The sequence below is a fragment of the Spodoptera frugiperda genome, chromosome 4, assembly GCF_023101765.2.
Source record: "Spodoptera frugiperda isolate SF20-4 chromosome 4, AGI-APGP_CSIRO_Sfru_2.0, whole genome shotgun sequence".
Taxonomy (NCBI): Eukaryota; Metazoa; Arthropoda; class Insecta; order Lepidoptera; family Noctuidae; genus Spodoptera; species Spodoptera frugiperda.
This window is the reverse complement of record NC_064215.1, coordinates 2,160,370-2,178,818: the sequence shown is the minus strand read 5'-3', so window position 1 is coordinate 2,178,818 and position 18,449 is coordinate 2,160,370. Positions and strand designations below refer to the sequence as shown.

The 18,449-nt window shown below is 35.1% G+C and overlaps 1 protein-coding gene across 2 annotated transcripts in view; it reads left to right on the top strand.

Moving 5' to 3' along the window:
• The first annotated feature begins 408 nt into the window (after positions 1–408).
• The window catches only part of LOC118272455 (uncharacterized), an 81,875-nt gene continuing 63,834 nt past the window's right edge, over positions 409–18,449 (top strand). For both annotated transcript variants that reach the window (XM_050693403.1, XM_050693402.1), the window contains exon 1: positions 409–698. The gene's annotated coding sequence lies outside the window, so the exon portion shown is untranslated. The remainder of the gene's footprint in view (positions 699–18,449) is intronic.

Here is an 18,449-nt window from a genome sequence, read left to right as displayed (position 1 = left end):
TTGCCCAATAAATCATACGATTTCTTTCTACTCTTAATCCAACGCCTTTCTTCTTCAATGCGTATCTGTACTTCCTATTTCATCCCTTGATTCCTAAAGACAGAAACAAGTACAACACTGAACTATTTGTTCCTGGTAAAACTACTTAAGTAATGGAAGACACCGCCTGCTTCCTTTTACTAACTGTCATTTAATAGTTACACCTCTATTACATCGTCCCATACAAAGTCACTATCAAAGGACGCGTCTTCATTTTCCTCTCATTAAAAAACGTTAAAAAATCCCGTTCCATTTTTTTTTATAACTGAGAATAATTTAGCACACGCCAACCTAGCTGAACAGCCTTCTTTTTCCATTTTATTTCCTATTTCGGTGCCTTCCCCCTCTATTTGCCGAGAAAATGGCGTCCGCGCAAACTCAGTGTTGTGTTCGAACGCGACTCGTGCGCATGTTGTCGCGTTCCACGTTTGAAAAGTAACGAAGTAACAACGAAATATCCGAATTTGTGTTTATGTGTTCCGAAATCGATTGTTGGGTTTAAGTTTATTTTAAGTTAGTGCACGAAAATGGTCCAGTGACGTGTTTTGAAATAGTTTCGGGTGATTTTTTTTTTTCGAATTAACCTGACCGTGGGCAAGTGCACGCTATTGTTTTCTTTGTTGACTTGAAGCAGCTGTCAAAATAAACGGATTATCAAGGTGAGACTATTGATTTCCGAAATGGTTCTTTTGTTTTTTTTTTCTTATTTTATTTTGTAGCGTTCAACGGTCCTTTTACTTAGTACAATCGATATATTTTCGTCGATGTCTCGCAATCGTCTCGATACAGGTTTCGTGGTTTTGTCGTGATTGCTAAAGTTTTGCGTATTATCGCGAGGTATTGAGTTAATATGTAACAAAATGATCGTTTAAGCTTTTATGGGTTGCTGTAAACTGTCGAAATACGCTTCATTTGTTGCGTGGGTGGTATTTGGTGTGTTTATTAGGGTAGAGCATGTGAACTGTTCGATGCAGAACCCAAGATGTTTGATGTTCATTTAATATGAACTCATTAAAACATTCAGGTCACGGACTTTTGTTGAAAATGTTGTTTTTAAGAACAAATATTTTAAATGCAAGATGTTGGTTTTAGTTTTTGTAAAGTTTACAAGCCCTCATTGTCGTTATGAGGTACAGTTAGCGTCAATACGAAATGTTATGGGTAAATATTTTTTATTGTCGAAAATTAGGTGAAACATGGATTTGGTTTTATGGTAATATTTATTCAAGATTTACTTAATATTCCTATTTAAAATAAACCTTATGCTATTGAAATACGAGTATTATAACAAAACATCACACTTTTAAATGCAGTTTTATATAACTGTTAAGTTAAACCATTGTGCCAAAAATTACTCAAAAATCAATTTGACTTTACAATGCAAAAGTAAACAGTCACTCATTGCATTACACGTCCATGTAATTTCACAATTATTTGTCACCTGTTTCTTAATCCACAAATCTGATACTTGCTGGTACCTATCTATAAAGTATCGTATTTGCACGTTCACATTTCGCCGTCAATTGTTATGAAACTTACTAAGCGTCAATGGCCTTAGTCGGATCTGGTTTTAGAATCATTATAATTGCATTCTTATGATGAAATCATTTAAGATTGCCATCAGGTATCAATTTTTTTCGTGTAAACTTGATATAATATGGTCTAGTAATTTATTTTTTAGTATATCTATAATATCTATTAGTGACGCTAGACTATCATAGTTTATTTTTTTTAATGAAAGTGCTTCATGCACATACCGCATAATAGGTGGACGTAATGCAGTAGACATTTTCTACCAGTCTGACCTTTAGGTGATGCAGAGGAGAGTAAATGGTGGGTGGAAGGAGTAAGCAGTGATGTTACTGATCAAAAACAGGACATAATTGCATATTGCAAAGGTTTACATTGTCATTTTACACGTACTATTATTTATTTAATGTGTCTTATTTGTTAATCTTATTCACATCTTATAGTCTAGATAAACACTGTAATCTATCAGTTTTTCAAAAATTCTCAGTAATCATTACACGGACTCTGAAAGGCATAAGTCTCGAGTTATGCCTTTCGTATCATCCCCTATTACATGGGACTTATGACAAAAATAATGAAAAGTGGGTGTACATTATAATGTGCACTTTTGTCTAGCCTTCGAGCATAAAACGCGTGACGTTGTTATCAAAACTGAAATCTAATAAGTATGATCCAATTATAATTCAACTGCTTTTATATTAAAATAATAATTAAATTCATCAACCCATAGCTAGACATAATATTTATTTGCACAACATACTAAACCTTTCTCAAAAAATATATTTTACTTTTATTCAATAAATCACGTTGACACAGTTTTAAGATTTTGATGCTAACTGTACCAATTGTTGCTCTTGTTTCACGCTTAGCCATTAATTCCGATTTTACTATAGAACATAAAAATTCACTATTTGCTCATAAAATTTAATATTGCTACCTATTTACCTACTAACATAATCCTAGGTACTGAATTTGAAATCTTGAATGCACTAAAACCGATATTGCACATTAAAACCTAATTTGCATTTTTGAGGTAATGGGATTTGCTATTTGCTGGTTTCGTACACGATTAACGTGTGCCAATTTGAGGGTTCGATTTCCAGATTCCATGAGGTAAAATACGATGTTAGATTTTTATGTTAATATTCATTAATATCTATCATCTTAAATAGGTAGAATATAAGATTATAAAAAAAAACAACGTCACGCCTTTTATCCCCGAAGGGGTAGGCAGAGATGCTCATTATGACACGTAATGCCATAAGATAAGATTATATTAATATAGTAAATATAGATAATAGAAGATATACCACCTACCGTCGTGATCAAAATTGCTTCGTTGCTAAAGTAATCTGTTAAGCAAATGTTTTCGGGGTAGGTACCTACTTACTTAAGTTTAGAAAACTATGCCTTCACAAATATACTGACCCACTATCAACTATTAAATAGCAAAAACTATATATTCCAACTCCTTCGAGGACTAAACAGGTGTTACGCTATCCTCAGATTGCTCAGTGGCTAGGAAACAGCCTTCGTAACTTCGCTCATAATTTCGCAAGGTGGATGAATCATAGCATAATTCTGTCAAGGATTATAGAGCCTCTCTCCAAGATAACATGAATGAATTCACTATTAAAGGATACATTCGTAATCTACTGTAGAATTAAACAAGTGATTTGTAAGCATGACTAAACGGTTGGTGTGGTGGCTGGGCAACTGGCTGCCGCACAAGGTGTCGCGGATTCCATTCCCACAAGGAGCAACTTTTTATGTGATCCACAAATTGTTGTTTTGGGTCTGTTTGAGTCTATTTGAACTTGAATGCTTATAAACCCACCCACGACACAGGAGAAAATCCTAGTTTGGGGCAACGACAACAAATGTTGTATCATCCCTTAGTATGTGATGATACCAGAACCACCTGTAGTCCGTCACCACCTTCTCTTCCTGTGGATGTCATCAGAGCAAATTGACAGAGCATCAGCTAGCAGCTCTCTTCGACAAATCGTTAACTACGATCTCCAACCGGCTTCTTAAGTGTGGATGGACATGGCAGCTAGAGTCTGTAGACGGCTACGTTTAGCAAGTTGTAGGAATCATTTGGCAGCCCACACTAAACAGGTACTTATTTGTAGATAAAGTGTAGTAGAGCCATGCTTGCAAAACCAAAAAAAAATTCACTATCAACTCCAAAAGTAGTTGAGAACAAACCAGACACAAAATATACGAATTATAAACTGATTGGGTCCACCCAACTCAATAACATTTTCGGCAGTACCCAACTGTAGTATCGCCACAACAGTTCTCTGCTTACCCCATTTGGACAGGTGTCGCGAAGACCGCCAGATGGTCGGTCTGCCCGCCGACCCGGAACGATGGTTACCGGACAACGGTATCTACTGTTCCCACTTAGCATTTCGTACTTTGTTTTTTTTTTATAATATTGAAAGTACTATATTTTTTATGAAGTTGGTTGTTTAGTAATGAGCATGGATTTGAGTACAATCAATATCATCATATAGTCAAGTATTGTTGTTCTGTACCCATTATCTAGTATTGTTACATTTATGACTGCTTCATTGGTCGAGTGGTCGCAAGTGCAACTGCCGGGCAAAGGGTCTCGGGTTCGATTCCCGAGAGATAAGAAATTCTTTTTGTGTTGGATAGTCCATTTGTTGAGGAAGGTTATAGACTATATAACATCACACTACAATCAACAGGAGCCGAGCAGATGGGGTGAAATCACGCGATTAAAACAATACATAATCAAGAACTAATATTTGTTCTACTCCATAACGAAAGTAGTTTAAAATTAAATACTTAATCCTCACTTTACCATACTGACCTAGGAACCTAATTCCTAGCCATAGTTTCTTGTTACCATTGAGCCATCAATCTGGCCTACTTATTTAAGATTTATTTCACATCTTTACATTAAAAATACATACATAAATGTCAAATAATAAAAGTCAGAACAACACAAAATTTATCGCTCATTTGTCTAACGAATGACGTAAATCGAAAAGTGTTCGAATTTGAATCCGATTCTACCCACACGTAAAATAATACAGAGAAAGAAATAACAAAACAATGTTGTCTTGAAATTCGTCGCAAACGCAGATACGGAGAGTATTGTTTTTTAGAAACGTCAAAAATAACGTCTCGATTTTTAGTGTTGGTGTCTCAAATATTAGTGAAAATGTAATGGACTCTACATTGCTTCCTTTATTGCTTGATCAGTTTCAAGTTTAACTGTAAAACATGAAGTCCTTTGCCCAATTGCATAGTCAGGTTATGTGTGGTCTTCAAAATATTCACGTCTTATTAGCCTCGGGTTACCCTTGAACAGCTGACGATGTCTAAGCAAACGGTATGTACTGGGTAGCTGTTCAGCTAGATAAAGTAACAATATCCATAATATGACGGATCACCTGATGGTAAGCAATCGCCGCCCCTATGGATACCCGAAATACCAGAGGTGTTACAAGTGCGTTACCGGACTGTTGGGGGTTGGGAATTTAAATGTTGGGGAATCGGAAATTGGGAAGATTGAGAAGCGGGGTAATTGGGCCTCCAGTAACCTCACTAACACAACGCAAGCGTTGTTTCACGACTATTTTCTGTGAGGCAGTAGTATCACTCCGGTCGAGCCGGCCCATTCGTGCCGCAGCATGGCTCTCCCACACTTACATACTATTGGAGAGGCTTATATCCCGCAGTGGTTGTAAAAGGCATCATACTCAACACCTACATTAACCACTCGAAACTAAAAAATACTCAAGAACACATATTTGTACATATTATGTAAAGAAAAACATATAATCTTATACACACTGAGAACAACGATATGCTAAAGAGGCGTAAATTTCGTAATTCGGCAAGCTCATAAAGAAATCGTATGGAAACCGGTCCGGGTCGGGTAGCGAAAGTATTATGTAACCGATGAGATCACCATGTGGCCGGACCATACTGCTGTTCGGAGCTAGATTGTGGACAAAACATATCATTAGCTCCTGTGTTTTTTTGTTTCTCTGAAGATGGTAGATCAAATGTTAGCACGTCACCAATTTATGTTGAAGTTTAAGAGTTTAATGTAAAAGGGGACGAACCTGTTGTAGAGTTTTATTTAGGTACTTAACTTGTAAGTTCTACGTTTTTTACTCCTACAATTTTGCAAACTAGGGCCAAGTTATAGGGCTTTTTTGGCATCGGTTAAAAAAGGTATTAAACTCATTATCAACATGAAACAAAATACTACAAAATAATGTTCGTTCGTGCCGTACTTTAAGTAAAAACAAAAAACTATGCACACACAAACATAACTTTGTAATAACACCACAAAAAATATTAACAAACAAAAGTTAAACTTCTGATTGATACGGTTAATTTACGCTTCAAACTGACTGAACAACAAATAAACATTACATTTTATGAGGAGAAACGCAAACGTATTTAATTGTAGTTTGCGTTCATATCAAGTAATATTGTAAGTGTGAAAGTTTGTCTGTTGCTTATTGCGAAAACTACTGAACGGATTTTGACAAGTTTAGCGTTCTTAACAAGCTTTGTACCCATAGTACAAGTTTGCTTTACGTTTAAAGTAATCGAAACGAGAGCTCGTTCGGCGCTCTGATTTGTTGTTTTTTTTTTTTTTAATAAGGAATTATAAGTCCAGGTTTCCTCACGAGTTTTCCTTCACCGTTTGTCATTGATGTCTAAATGATCTTAGGTAGTACATGTATATAACTCGGAAAATGTCACATTGGTACTGGCCGTTGGTAGGTTTCTAACCCGCACCCCTATGCATGAGAAAGGTCTTAAACCTCCGAGCCACCACGACATTAACAAAAACTGCACCCACAACACCAACAAAAGCGGTCATTGTCTTCATATCTCTCATCAACCGTTAATTACAACAAGCATCATCAATATTCGGCACCAAACTCTTAATTACACACGTCACTACCTAATGACGTCATTAAGACAAAGGTAACATAACTTTATTTAAAATACTGACATAACATTTGTTATGTTATGTGTGGGCGGGAGGTAGGAAGCTGATTACCGTCAGATGTCAATGTGTGTGTCACTGTACAGGTGGAAACGAAGGTTAAGGGTGCTGATTTGAATATGAAGGTTTCCACCTATGTGCTATGTAGCTAACCTACGAAGATATAATAGGTAAGCTGTGAAACTATGTGACCGTTTCCACTGATAGTGGCTGTGCGAGGAAGATGCGCAGCTCGAGTAACCTAAGTGGCTTAACTATGTGTGTGAATTCGATTGGTGGAAGCCAAACGCATCCACAGCATCGTAGTCTCTGGTGGAAAAGCACTCTAAGTAAACTGGTTAAATTCTTATTCTTAAATGAACATAATACGAAATTTTCTGAGTAAATCCAATATTGTTGCTCTTTAGTGTGAATACAATAGAAGAGTTTTAAAATCTTATATCATAACGATACGAGTATGCATGATATGTGAATTTTACTAAAATTCGAATTGAGTTACTGCTAAGAATGTTTTCATATTTCTCTGCTGAATACCCAATATTTTTAGCGAACCATTAGGTCCTAGCAATGCTAAATTATAGGTACGTTGTTTTTTCTAATGATAACGTCCATAACATCGATTTTAGCCTCAATCACCCAACTCGTTCGCCCAGTCTTGACTAAAGTGGGCCTTCTGAGAAGTAATTGTATACTGCCACTCCGTCTGTAGGTGGACAACAGTGAACAATAAAAACATTTAAGGAAATATGCATCACGTGTATGTATTTCCTTCAACAATGTTTATTGTGAGATCCAACTCAAAAAGTTTTGTTTTACACAACGAAACGTGAGAATTATTTTGGTTAACAGTTATTTTTATTATCTGCTGCTTTTTGTACAATATTTACTTGTTACAAAAACAAATTTCTTTAGTAACGGATCTTGTGATAAACTTTCGTACTGTTTCGTCAAAATGTTTCATTTTTTGTTGACGTTGATAGGTCTGCGTTTGGCCACCAACCGACTTACTGCCAGAACGGCGAAGCGAGGATGTGGCCGAGGATGAAGCACACAGACTTAGAAAGTACCTATTTACTCTGACCTTGAAAAGATCCGGGTTTCTCAGGAATAATAGAAGCCGGCATCATCATCATTTTTAAAGTTCGAAAACTTCTGTTTATGTGCATGTGTGTACTTATATAGATTTGCATGTAGTTTTCTGCACTCGAACTCATGAATCGTTAGATGGAAATGCTTGTTAAAGACTTAGTAAAACTGAATTCTCAACTGAGTCATTAGCCTGATTTGACTGTCTAATAAAAACCTATGTTTTCCAACTTAGGTATAAGTTGGAACTTCAAGTGAACCATACAGAACTACACATAGTTACTACAAACAATAATACAAGTTTCCACTAAAACAAAAACAACTTAAATTGAAAACACAAACACAGTGCCCGACCCCAAACAAACCATTAAAAAATAATTCACGAAAGTCCTCTAAGTATAACCGGTCATCCACCGAACTTTAAGAAAAATAGAACAAAAACACATGTTTTAATGTCCCAACTACCTCATAAAGATCAAAGGGAACAATATTTCAACTAACGAACAAACATAATAATATTTTTAATTTTATATTGATGTTTTGGAAAACAAGAATTTATTAACATTCCTTCTTGTAACGTAGATAATCGTTAATCTTTTTATTAATGGGTTTGTTATTATTAAAAGATTGTATAGATAATAACTAGCTTCTGCCCACGGCTTCGTTCGTTACCGTGGGATAAAAAGTGTCTTATGTGTTTTTCCAGACTATAATCTACCCCTTTTCCAAAGGAGATAGATCAAAATTGCCCCATGTGCTAAAAGTGACATCTCAAAAAAGATAAAAATGTATAAAAAAATATGGCAAATTTTGTGCACCTTCATATGGAAAAACTGCTAAGAAAAAGAATGTAATGCTATGCATATTTAACTTTTTTTTACGTTTTAGTTAGATTATGTATTATTAAGTATAAGGTATGATGGGACTGGCATACACGCGCGTGTAAAAGTCCCTAAAAATAAATAAAGAAAAATAAACTTTTTTTATACATATATGTAGCTTCGTTATAAGACGTGGGGTAAGTTTGTATGGATTGTGATCCTTATTCTTTGACGATAAAACGATAATACACTACTAAGTACTTAAATAAAAATAAAATACGTAAAGCAAACTTTAATTTAAGTACTTCTATCTCAGTTCATAATAAAATTCCACCCTTTTGTAGGTATATATTGGCAATAGTACACATTAAGTATGCAACTTGAAAGCAAATCCGAATCACACTATCAGATCGTGATCTAATTTGTTAATATCTGATAACTTGCAATAGTGGAACTACTATTAATACTTACCTTACGATCTAGCCACGAAGTCAACGTCACCGCTTTAAGATAAATTTAATAAAAATTATCTTGTACATGCTTATTCACTTGGGGCTAAGTGTCAGCTTCTGTTAATGATATTTTAATTGTATTTACTTATTTGTAATTTGTTTAAAGTGTAGAGGTCTGCATATAACAAATATGTAGTCAACACTTTTGTATAAGAAATATTTTTTAAATGAAGTGCATTACTTAAGAGCTTAAAAGCTACTACAGTATGTAATACCACTGAATTTCACCGTTTTAAACCTTTGCGCCATACTCAGAGTCGTTTCTCGGTTATTTAACCCAGGCCTTAGCAATTGTTTTGGGAACAAAATCATTACTAAGGAATAATCTTTTTGCCTCCATCCCTAGCATAGTTCTTCTCTCTTTCGTTCATATTATTTATCTTTTTATCGTCGTTCACACTTAAATTTTTCACATTTTTCACAAGACTTTCAAGAAAACTTCATAATTATCTTTGAACAGTACCTATTTATCGCCAGTTATAATTTCTTTCCAGGTTAGCATAACAAGTTAAACATTTTAAGGTTAACTTCGTTTTACTGTAAACATTTAACCGTGAGAATTGAACTTGGTAACTTCTTAAACGGCACCTTTTTAATATCCTTCATTAACCTCCACGTTATAGTGACCCGGTTAACTTTAACTGACTTATGATGCCTATAAACTTCAGTTAATTACTGTAGGATTAACTGCTAACATCATATCTCATACCGAAATGTTAGTTTGGTTATATTTTGAGTTACTCTATTTAGAGGTCTGTAGGAGAAGGGTTCAAAGTTGGAGGTGTATTTTTGACATAGTGTCTTTAAGTTCTGCAACTGAACTGGGCTGCTCACGTCTGCCATTATGTCGGACGAGCGGTGGGCACAACTAACTACTGAGTGGAGCCCGCTCAACGTACACAGACGTCGCAGCAAGCCCATAAGGAGATGGCGGGATGAACTCGACATCTATGACAAGGATTGGCCGCAAAAAGCTTTAAACAAAGAGGAGTGGAAGGAAGGTAGGGAGGCCTTTGCCCTGCAGTGGGACGATTATGGCTGAAATCTAAATCTAAATATAACCACATAGCACATCCCTGGTGGAAAACCACTCAAATACAACCCCCAATTACAGCTTCCATCTCCTGTACGTTTAATGTCAAATGTTTACGATATAAATGACACTTTCATGCACTTCTAAAACTACGGAACCATTTCTCACACAAGGTCAAATACTGCCCATTTTTCTTTCTTAATTATATTACTAAGCGTGCAGTGAAGTGTTAATGACTGCTATAGAGTAATTGTCGACTTATATCTCTTAACTATGCCTACAATTTGTCTTGCTTGTAATTTCTTTGGCCATTCATGGGAATTTAGCATGGGAAATTTTATTTTGTATGGTAATATGATGGTAACTAGGCGTTAAGGGTCATAGTTGAATGTTTATCGTGTACATAGTGAACTAAATCAAAGTAAATAGTATGGAAAATAATAGATTATTCGTATTTTTCCAGTCCAATGACCTTATCTACCTATATAAGATTTTCCATAATTTCCATTGATAAGGTTTATTTTCGCACCAACATTTTATGACATTTCGCGTCGCGGTCGCTAAAACTCAACCAACAAAACTCTAAACGATGATCGAACCCGAGACTAAATTATCTTCAAAGGCGAATTCAAATTTCACATTCTTAAAATAACGAAGTATTACTAACCAATGACCCAATATATAATTAATTCAAAATATAAAAATGCAAGGTTAACTAAAAATATTCGCATACAGATAGACTTTTAATATATTACAAGAGGTTTTCTTAATGGCATTTGTCACAGAATGCATCAAAACCAAATTAGGTGAGACAAGGCGAAACAAAATGGCGATATATATACCTATGTATAGAAGGTTGTTAGTGACATCACCCTGTATAAACAACTGTGTAGGCTTTGTCGTTAAACTTAACATTGATTTGTTTAACTTAAATAACCCAAGTTCCGGTTATTTTGCTTTGCTAAAAGGGTTTTGTAGTTTGTAAGGACCTTGTCAATGTTTTAAGTGTCTTTTTAAAAGTTTTGCAATTTTTTTTAAACATTGGCCTACACTAGGGTTTTTCTCCTGTGTTGTGGGTGCGTTTAAAAACATACAAGTTCACATGACAAACAGAAACAACAATTTCTGTTGACGATGCCTTTTCCGTCATCGAACCACAAGACAATCGGCAAAGCGCCACCGCTTCGTACTAGATATCCCACCGACTCGCACGAAGCGCTTCGCTTCAAGCTTCCTTGTGCGAACTACTAAGGAGTGGAATTCTTTGCCGGAGTCTGTGTTTCCTGAAGAATATAACCTGCGTGTCTTCAAGTCCCTAGTGAATAGGTTGCTCATGGGCAGACGTGCTGCATCATCATTACCACCGCTTTCCACCAGGCGAGACAGTGGCCAAACGTCGACCCCAAAAAAATAATAAAAAAGAGATATGCAAATTGAAGAATCTACCGCACGTTTTCCCAATAAATTCCAAGACAATACTTTTGTTTAGCAAAAACCGATTATGACCGAATTGCCAAAAATTTAATTATTTCTGTGACAGATCCCGAATTAAACCGATAATCAAAACAAGTCTCGTCATTGAATTCGTGAGGTAAATCCCCTTTACCAAATAAACTAGAACGACCTCTAAGGGCCCGTTCACACAGACGCAGTTAGTTCAGAAAGGTGTGCAAATTTTTATCACGTTGAAAACAGAGTTTTTCTTATTTATAATAAGGTTTATTTTTTAATGTGCACTGTTTTTTTCATTAAAAATGCTCGACGGCGCTTGGCATCCAACTGATCTATGTGAAATAGTTGGCGACTCCGCTGCAATCGACTCCAAGGGGATAAGAGCCATCAGACCACCACAGATGGGGCCCAGTAGGGCTGATGCCTGATCCGGAGCTGCGGACTACCTAGCGGGTTTACCGGGGCTCCAACTCGAAAAGCAGGAGTAGGAACGGGGTGGTTTTTAATTAGTAAGAGTCTGACACTCCCTCTCGCCTCGCCCAAGGCTCCCCTCACGGGAGAAGCCATTGGATGCTTTTCGCCCCTCAAAAAAAAAGCGTACCTATACGATCCGGTCTGTGTGAAAAGAAAAATGCACGCCGATGCTTTCCGAACCGGTCGGTATATGTGCACGGACCCTAAGACTAACTATAAAATGTCCATAACGAATGCTACAAGTTAATTAACAAAGTTTAATAATTAGCAAAACGAAACTTCAAAAGCTAGCAATGCAAACAAAATTAAGCTGAACGGTCTAAAGAATAAAATCTAAATTTAGAATCGTTGAAACAACATGTTGTATTTCATGAATTGCTGTAAAACCAGCCTACATGCAAGTTAGCATGTGTTCTGAATTTAATTAATCTAGAGTCATTATTTGGATTTTAATGACACGTATGTAGGTGCTATTTTTGAAAATCAAGTTTTTTAGCATGTGTTTAATCCTGGCAGTGAAAAATATAGCACAGCTTTTTAAAATGTCATTGAGTTTTACACTTCAACTGAAACTTCATTGAGTTTTAGACTTGCTAAACCCTAAATTGAACCCATTTATAAACCCATTCTATTGCCTTAATGGTATACTACTGTAATCAGAGATACACCAACAGTACAATAGATTTTTAGTTTTCTTTCCACTTATAGGTGTATTTGTAGCATGCGGTGTGCCTAAAAGCAAAAAAAAATACTTCTATAAGCGGAAAGAAAACTAAAAATCTATTGTATTGTTGGTGTAGCAGCGATATCCGCAAAGTAACGCCTGATTCTATTCTACATACATAATGTATGTACCTATTTTATTCCGAAAGCAATTCCTAAGGACTGGGTTGTAACCATTCATTTAATGGTGCGGTAGAAAGCGTCTTATGTAACAGTAAAAACTTCACAAGTAAATATTTACAATAATATATTCTGAATAAATTGACTAAACTACGTCAATAGCATAAAGTACATTTTATGTAAACATAAGATTGTTTGTTAGTACATGAATATATTTTTTATAATAGCAATAACTAGAGCCGTACTGTTGTAATGTAAATACATAATATATTTCTTAGAAAAATATACTTTACATGTTGTTAGGTATTTATTTATATACAAATGTTTAGGTAAACGTTTTTATGCCACATGTGAAAAGAACTGCTTGCGTCAAAGTTTCTTATAGATCTTTTACATAAAAAAGAGCTGAGTCCGTTTCCACCAGTGCTAAGCTATGTGTACCAATGAATATGATTGGTACAAGCTAAACGCATCCACAGCAACGTAGCATAGCACATCTCTGATGGAAAAGCACCCTTTATATGAGCACATTTCATTATGATCATCAAATGATGTATCCGGTATATGAAATGAAATAAAATTAATTGTAAATGAAATGAATTTATGAAATGACGTAAATATATTTTTGTTAATAGGCTACAAAAGAGCACTTTTACACGTAAAAAAATATTATTTAAAAAATCTAGATGAAGTGGTATATGGCATATGGTAACGCTCTATTAAATAGGACTCTCAATACAACTAGTAAATAACATAAGTATGTCACATTTAATACGTACATTTCTGCCTATACCACATTTCATTCTCACATTCCAATTAGATGTTAAAAAGGTCATACGAAGAAATTTCGATGTTTACTGCGCAAAATGCAAAACATCGTTTGTTGCAGCGAAACAACAAGATTTTACGAGTGCAGTTTATAGGTTCGGGATCGTTAGGAAATAATGAGAGTATGTACTGTAAGTCTTGTGATAATGAATCATTTGACAAATATTTCTAGGTACCTGCCTACATCATTATTGGATTTTCAAAATTCCTTGTGAGTAATAGTGCGTAGTGTGGATTCCTAGCTGGTTAGTATAAGGATGCTTTTCCACCAGAGATGTGATATACTACGTTGCTGTGAATCCGTTTGGCTTCCACCAATCATATTCATTGGTATATATAACTTAACACTGGTGGAAACGGACTCAGTTAAGATATGTTTTTTATATGGAAAGATGCGTGTTATGAATGGCTTCCTACTATCGATACATTGTATACTCAAGCTGCGCATCTTCCTCGCACAGCTACAAAACTTAGTATCAGTGGAAACGGTCACATTTTTTCACAGCTTAGCTATTAGATCTTCCTAGATGCAAAAGCACACTAATACTATTTTACTCGAAAATGCAACCCAAAGTCCCTTTGCGCTATTGCCACTCGTCACCAAAGAAACAGTCTTCAGTAGAAAAATAACAAAATATTGCCGTCCTACTTAATTTTACAAACATGTTTAAACTGCCTACTTTATTTTACTATTGGTACTACACACATCGATATACGAAATGGTACATAACAAATGTAATGATAGCCATTAATCTTTACGCAACACATATATACATACATACATACATAGGTACCGGTATGTATTGTCTGACCATTCATAGAACAAGGTGGTGATTGAAGGTGACACACTTATTAGGCAGTCCCTAATAAAATAATATAACAAAAGGTCCACTCTTCAGATTATTAAGTCTTCTATTAATTCTCCAATGGGTTTACTCTACCTTTACTTGTATCTCCCGATCTAATTGAGTCTTTAACTCATTTTGAAATTCGAATGAATGAAACAATCAACTGCTGTCTACTAAATTGTATCTGTAGCGCTTCAATCAATGGAAAAAGCGTGAGTAACCTATATTTTTCTGTAACTTTTTCCAGACAAAATAATATAGAGAAAAACGAACAAACAAATACACTTTCCTATTTATTTTTTTAACAGTGTAATTCAGATAGTCAGAACAATTAATTAGTGAACACAAAAACACCATTCAAAAAAAACTTCGGTAAAGGTTGAAACTTCTACACAATTCTGTATAGTGACCGAATGCAAGAGAACCTTCAATCGATTTGTTTGTATGTAAATATTGTGTGACACCTACACCGGCATAACCTTGCTACGTGGTCCGAATTTATTATTTTTTTATGCACTAAACATAAATGGTGTTCTGATAAAATGTGCCTACGACTTCTTGGGATTGTACAAAATTATTGTAGGTAGTTACCACGTAAGACTTGTGGTATGCATGTTAAATTACTTACAAGAAACTATATGTATTAAGACGTATTAAAAAAAAAGCATTTTGCTATAAGTTTTTCCTATTCAATCTAGACATCAACATTTAGCATCATCGTCAGCTGAATTTTAATATTGGGAATAGCCATGCTTCGGCACGAATGGGTCGGCTCGACCGGAGTTATCACGGCCTCAACGAAAACCGACGTTCAACTTGCTTGCGTTGTACAAGTGAGGTTACCGGAGGCCCAGTTTCCCCCTTCCCAATCCCCGATTCCCCAATAACCCTTTAATCCCCATAACTCTTGAACCCCCAAAAGGCCGGCAACGCACCGTAACGCCTCCTGGTGTTTCAAGTGTCCATGGGCGGCGGCGATTTTTACCACCAGGTGATACGTCTGCTCGTTTACCGGCGTAATCCATAAAAAAAGCATCATCGTCAGCTAGAATCCGTTCACTGCGTATCAAAGATCATCCTCTAAAAGGGCTTATCATTGCCATAAGTCTTCACGCGTTGCAAGCTACTAGGCGATCATAGTTAGGTTACCGAAGATTTATAGTTTCCTGGTCTCCTTTTTTGATGGGATTCATTCAATGGCTTCTCCTGCACTTTGCGAGTGGAGTGAGAAATGTCAAACTCTTACTAACAAAAGCCACCCTTTTTCTACTCCTGCTTTTCGAGCCGGAGCCTGAGTTAATCTGCTAGGTAATAGCAGCTTCAGATTTCCTAGTCCCTAACCGTCGATGGTTGTTTTACTAACATACCAGATTTCTCATTCACGTTCAATAAAAACTACAATAACACTATTTCTTAAGCTGAAAGTTTTAGTTAATATCTATACCACTTAACTTGCCCCCATGGCACCAATGAAATATTCTCTAAAAAAACTTATACATAGTTAATTTTATACTATTCACATCTATTACAATGCAAGCTTACCAAGATTTTTCTCAACAATTCGTCTTCGTCTCGATTAATCATAAAACATTTCGATTACTGATTAAATTATGAATCGATTATGCCGTGGGTGTAGTGTAGGTACATCAATGAATGGGTTAAAACAACCTTGACATAGTTGTTCAAATATGTATTCAGACACATATAACTCATCATTATTTACTCACGTGTAACGAATATACATTGTAAACTACACTTTTATAACTGAACGTTGGCGTATTTCTTGGTAGGGATTGGTAAATAGTCTTATTTTTTATTCTCGTAAAAGTTATTTAAGCTGTAATGTAGTTAGGTAACAGAGAGTAAAGTTCCCTAAGAATTTAGGAGGATTCCAACTAGGCGAGGTATCGTACCTGGCAGGCTTTCTGCCCAACAGTTGTTTGATGGGATTGTCTATTCATGTAATTCGCATGTAAACTTCACATGTGCGATGCAGGATTTATGACGTCAACCGTAATTTACTCGTCGACCGTCTATGTGCGACTTCTGTCACGCTTTCCACGGGTGTAGACGCTGATTAAGGAAAAAACGTTTTAGAGAAGCCGATTAAAGCATTTCTACACCTGAACCTTTTAAAACTATTTCCAGAACCGCAACAATTATTAATAATTTTCTCCGCAAATACTATAAATAGACAATTTATTAATGTTGAAATTACTGCACATTTATCATTTGTAAATAGTATTTACGTTATTTTATTTTATAGGATTGTTTTTACATCGGCCATAACTACGAGTAAGTAATAAAATGTGATGTTTACATTATTACACTATTTTTTATTTTTATTCAAAACATGTCGCGTCGTCAGGTTCAAGACGTCTATAAATTCAAGATGGCGACTGGAATCTAAATGTACTTTTTATATTGCAAATATTTACCTCAATAATCTTAGATAAAACTACGTTTAAAAAAACCAACTTCAACACACGTGTTAAAGTGCCAACCTCCATTTTTTAAGTCGGGAAATATACTTAAAATTCCTAAGTCTGAAAATTACCATGCCGAGAACCGCATCAAAATCGGTTCAGCCAAACGCGAGATAATTGCGAACAATCGGGGAACTCATTGCATATTATAACTACTCTCCTCGAAAAAAAAGCAGTGGATTGGCATGGGTTGTTGATGAAGATGGGGATAAATTAATACAAAAACTGACCACAGGTAAATTCTTGACCACTTATGATTGTCATATTTAAAAGGTCAAACTAAACCACAAGTCCATCCACTTCTAGCTAGTTCTAGCAATAATATATTCTTGGAAAGGCTTTAAATATTTTTTATATTAATTAATAATTAAATCAAGTTACAGGTTTCTAATAAATTGTCATCCATATTTAGTAACTTTTTTATTGTTATTTATTAAAATACAATTACAAGATCATAAAAGAATCTTTCAAGGCGATGTAATAACGAAATATACGTACACTCTACATAAATACCAAAATTGACAAAACGAAAAATATTTAACTTAGAACATACAAATTATAAATCTCTTTTCGATTTATTTTTATATGCTGCTTGTATAAACTTTGGCAGGTTACTAAATAATATCCGCGTCTTCAAATTTAAGTATATTAAGAGTAAGTATTACCCATAAAGTGTAATTTTAATTAAACTCAACAATACATGTACCTATACCTTATTTCAAAATTCCAACTTCTAGAAAATATTTTTATTAATCGCAAATTAAATAAGCCTAGCCTACTTATCTCTAAAAAAGCGACAAAAGGATGACCATAAATATTAATAAAATTGTCAAAAACCGATTAAATTAAATTGATGATATCACACGACTAAATAGTTTCGAATCTTGGATAGGTACGGCTTTTTATGCAAATATTTTAACAAACAACAAAACAAAAATTCTAGTTATCAGGTATTTTTCTAAACACATCCTTCTTCAGTTGTGATTAATCACGATTTTGCATACTAATTAACTTAAACCTGTTAGTTTTAAGTAAAAAACGTGTTAATTCTTAAGAACAAATCGTTATTTTGGGTGTTTTCTTGTCGTGATCTGACAAGATTCCTGTTAATCCTTTACTGCTTAATTAATAAAATGGAAATTGGGAACACGTTCAAAGCTGTTGTGAAGTTTAGACTACAGCCAACTTAGATATTCAAATTTGTCGATATTTGCGTTACCGGCGTTTTAGGGGTTAGCAATTTAAGGTTTGTTAGGGACACCGGGGACTGACAAACGGTGAAGGAATTAAGCATCCAGAAGATTGGAAACCTAGGGTTATAATTTCTAATATATATAATATAAATTATAAGTTTGAAATCGCCAACCTGCAATTTTTATTCGTAAATGCAATTACGATATAGGTAAAAATCCTACGAGAGGGCTAAATTATAAAGTCTTGTGGCCAATCTATCTATAGAACATTTTTCATTCGTTTTCTTATTTCT